The following is a 4,703-nucleotide window of genomic DNA, read 5'->3' as shown; positions in this document are numbered from 1 at the left end:
GTCCCCAAGTGGGGATGCCTGTAGATGAGCACATTTTCCCAACTTTGAATGTAAGTTTCCAGTATCATTGAAAATGTGGCCTCAAACGAGCAGTTTTGCCCCCGAACGTGGGATTTGGCTGGGGACGGTTTCTATATTCAAGTTGGGATGGGGGGCACCGAGGTGAGTGGTGGTTGTCCCCGAAAAAGCCCTCCCCTTTTCCGTAGCCCCGTTTAAAGTTCTGTTTGGGCTCCTGTTCAGCGGGGAAGCGCGTGCGCGTGGCAAACTTGACACCCCCGTGTTCCCCTGGTCCAGACCTTTCCAACGCCGCCTGAGTCAAGGTGCTACGACGTCCCCAAGTGGGGATGCCTGTAGATGAGCACATTTTCCCAACTTTGAATGTAAGTTTCCAGTATCATTGAAAATGTGGCCTCAAACGAGCAGTTTTGCCCCCGAACGTGGGATTTGGCTGGGGACGGTTTCTATATTCAAGTTGGGATGGGGGGCACCGAGGTGAGTGGTGGTTGTCCCCGAAAAAGCCCTCCCCTTTTCCGTAGCCCCGTTTAAAGTTTTGTTTGGGCTCCTGTTCAGCGGGGATGCGCGTGCGCGTGGCAACCTTGACACGCCCGTGTTCCCCTGGACCAGACCTTTCTAACGCCGCCTGAGTTAAGGTGCTACGACGTCCCTAAGTGGAGATGCCTGTAAATGAACACCTTTTCCCAACTTTGCACGTTTCCAGCTTGAGAGGAAAAGGGGCTTAAAATTCACAGTTATTCGCCCGAACGTGGGATTTCGCTGGGGACGGTTTCTAAGTTCAAGTTGGGACGGGGGGCACCGAGGTGAGTGGTGGTTGTCCCCGAAAAAGCCCTCCCCTTTTCCGTAGCCCCGTTTAAAGTTTTGTTTGGGCTCCTGTTCAGCGGGGAAGCGCGTGCGCGTGGCAACCTTGACACGCCCGTGTTCCCCTGGACCAGACCTTTCTAACGCCGCCTGAGTTAAGGTGCTACGACGTCCCCAAGTGGGGATGCCTGTAGATGAGCACATTTTCCCAACTTTGAATGTAAGTTTCCAGTATCATTGAAAATGTGGCCTCAAACGTGCAGTTTTGCCCCCGAACGTGGGATTTGGCTGGGGACGGTTTCTAAATTCAAGTTGGGATGGGGGGCACCGAGGTGAGTGGTGGTTGTCCCCGAAAAAGCCCTCCCCTTTTCCGTAGCCCCGTTTAAAGTTTTGTTTGGGCTCCTGTTCAACGGGGATGCGCGTGCGCGTGGCAAACATGACACGCCCGTGTTCCCCTGGACCAGACCTTTCTAACGCCACCTGAGTTAAGGTGCTACGACGTCCCCAAGTGGGGATGCCTCTAAATGAAGCCAATTTCTCCTATTTGAATGCACTCTCCCAGCCCAGAGAGGCATGTGCCTTAAAATTCACAGTTATTCACCCGAACGTGGGATTTTGTTGAGGACGGTTTCTAAATTCAAGTTGGAACAGGGGGCACCGACGTGAGTGGTGTTTGTCCCCGAAAAAGCTCTCCCCTTTTCCGTAGCCCCGTTTAAAGTTTTGTTTGGGCTCCTGTTTAGCGGGGATGCGCGTGCGCGTGGCAACCTTGACACGCCCGTGTTCCCCTGGACCAGACCTTTCTAACGCCGCCTGAGTTAAGGTGCTACGACGTCCCTAAGTGGAGATGCCTGTAAATGAACACCTTTTCCCAACTTTGAATGTAAGTTTCCAGTATCATTGAAAATGTGGCCTCAAACGAGCAGTTTTGCCCCCGAACGTGGGATTTGGCTGGGGACGGTTTCTAAATTCAAGTTGGGATGGGGGGAACCGAGGTGAGTGGTGGTTGTCCCCGAAAAAGCCCTCCCCTTTTCCGTAGCCCCGTTTAAAGTTTTGTTTGGGCTCCTGTTCAGCGGGGATGCGCGTGCGCGTGGCAACCTTGACACGCCCGTGTTCCCCTGGACCAGACCTTTCTAACGCCGCCTGAGTTAAGGTGCTACGACGTCCCTAAGTGGAGATGCCTGTAAATGAACACCTTTTCCCAACTTTGCACGTTTCCAGCTTGAGAGGAAAAGGGGCTTAAAATTCACAGTTATTCGCCCGAACGTGGGATTTCGCTGGGGACGGTTTCTAAGTTCAAGTTGGGACGGGGGGCACCGAGGTGAGTGGTGGTTGTCCCCGAAAAAGCCCTCCCCTTTTCCGTAGCCCCGTTTAAAGTTTTGTTTGGGCTCCTGTTCAGCGGGGAAGCGCGTGCGCGTGGCAACCTTGACACGCCCGTGTTCCCCTGGACCAGACCTTTCTAACGCCGCCTGAGTTAAGGTGCTACGACGTCCCCAAGTGGGGATGCCTGTAAATGAACACCTTTTCCCAACTTTGAATGTAAGTTTCCAGTATCATTGAAAATGTGGCCTCAAACGTGCAGTTTTGCCCCCGAACGTGGGATTTGGCTGGGGACGGTTTCTAAATTCAAGTTGGGATGGGGGGCACCGAGGTGAGTGGTGGTTGTCCCCGAAAAAGCCCTCCCCTTTTCCGTAGCCCCGTTTAAAGTTTTGTTTGGGCTCCTGTTCAACGGGGATGCGCGTGCGCGTGGCAAACATGACACGCCCGTGTTCCCCTGGACCAGACCTTTCTAACGCCACCTGAGTTAAGGTGCTACGACGTCCCCAAGTGGGGATGCCTCTAAATGAAGCCAATTTCTCCTATTTGAATGCACTCTCCCAGCCCAGAGAGGCATGTGCCTTAAAATTCACAGTTATTCACCCGAACGTGGGATTTTGTTGAGGACGGTTTCTAAATTCAAGTTGGAACAGGGGGCACCGACGTGAGTGGTGTTTGTCCCCGAAAAAGCTCTCCCCTTTTCCGTAGCCCCGTTTAAAGTTTTGTTTGGGCTCCTGTTTAGCGGGGATGCGCGTGCGCGTGGCAACCTTGACACGCCCGTGTTCCCCTGGACCAGACCTTTCTAACGCCGCCTGAGTTAAGGTGCTACGACGTCCCTAAGTGGAGATGCCTGTAAATGAACACCTTTTCCCAACTTTGAATGTAAGTTTCCAGTATCATTGAAAATGTGGCCTCAAACGAGCAGTTTTGCCCCCGAACGTGGGATTTGGCTGGGGACGGTTTCTAAATTCAAGTTGGGATGGGGGGAACCGAGGTGAGTGGTGGTTGTCCCCGAAAAAGCCCTCCCCTTTTCCGTAGCCCCGTTTAAAGTTTTGTTTGGGCTCCTGTTCAGCGGGGATGCGCGTGCGCGTGGCAACCTTGACACGCCCGTGTTCCCCTGGACCAGACCTTTCTAACGCCACCCGAGTCAAGGTGCTACGACGTCCCTAAATGGGGATGCCTGTAGATGAGCACATTTTCCCAGCTTTGAATGTAAGTTTCCAGCATCATTGAAAATGTGGCCTCAAACGTGCAGTTTTGCGCCCGAACGTGGGATTTTGTTGAGGACGGTTTCTAAATTCAAGTTAGCATAAGGGGCACACGTGTGAGTTGTTATTTTCCCAGGATTGATGGTTTCCAATTCGGTAGCTCCGTTTAAAGTTTTGTTTGGGCTCCTGTTTAGCGGGGATGCGCGTGCGCGTGGCAACCTTGACACGCCCGTGTTCCCCTGGACCAGACCTTTCCAACGCCACCCGAGTCAAGGTGCTACGACGTCCCTAAGTGGGGATGCCTGTAGATGAGCACATTTTCCCAGCTTTGAATGTAAGTTTCCAGCATCATTGAAAATGTGGCCTCAAACGTGCAGTTTTGCGCCCGAACGTGGGATTTTGTTGAGGACGGTTTCTAAATTCAAGTTAGCATAAGGGGCACACGTGTGAGTTGTTATTTTCCCAGGATTGATGGTTTCCAATTCGGTAGCTCCGTTTAAAGTTTTGTTTTGGCCCCTGTTTAGCGGGGATGCGCGTGCGCGTGGCAAACTTGACACGCCCGTGTTCCCCTGGACCAGACCTTTCCAACGCCACCCGAGTTAAGGTGCTACGACGTCCCTAAGTGGAGATGCCTCTAAATGAAGCCAATTTCTCCTATTTGAATGCACTCTCCCAGCCCAGAGAGGCATGTGCCTTAAAATTCACAGTTATTCACCCGAACGTGGGATTTTGTTGAGGACGGTTTCTAAATTCAAGTTAGAATAAGGGGCACACGTGTGAGTTGTTATTTTCCCAGGATTGATGATTTCCAATTCGGTAGCTCCGTTTAAAGTTTTGTTTCGCTTCCCGTTTTCGTTGCGTAGCTCTGATTTGGCTGGGGATAGTTTTATACACTGCTTTAGAGTAAGACACATACGTGCGAGTTGTTTTCACATTGGAATTGACGATAGCCATTTCGGTGTTGACGTTTAACGTTTTCTTTCGCTTCCCGTTTCCGTTTTATCCAACCGATTTCGCTGGGGACAGTTTTGTTATTTAAGTTGGAGTGAGACGCAGCGACGTGCGTTGAAATTTCCGCCCTATCTGCGACGGTTCACGGTTGTAGCTCCGATTGAAGTTTTCTTTTGCTTCCCGTTTCGCGCACGCGCACGTGCGCGTTATTAGTCCCGGTTTTCCGTGTGCCCCCGGTTAATACCTTTCGAATGAGCCTATTTTGATCAAAATCCGTTGGGCGGAACCGAAAATGAGCTCGAAAAACGGTTTTCCCAGCTTCGCAGTGCATTTCCCAGCTTCTGACTTACAAGCGTAACATTGTCGCGGCCCCCAGTCCACCAGACAGCTACCATAGAGTATATAAGTCATCCT

The sequence above is a fragment of the Osmerus mordax genome, assembly GCF_038355195.1.
Source record: "Osmerus mordax isolate fOsmMor3 chromosome 7 unlocalized genomic scaffold, fOsmMor3.pri SUPER_7_unloc_2_3, whole genome shotgun sequence".
NCBI lineage: Eukaryota > Metazoa > Chordata > Actinopteri > Osmeriformes > Osmeridae > Osmerus > Osmerus mordax.
The sequence above is the reverse complement of the archived record's forward strand: the minus strand, read 5'-3'. Positions refer to the sequence as shown.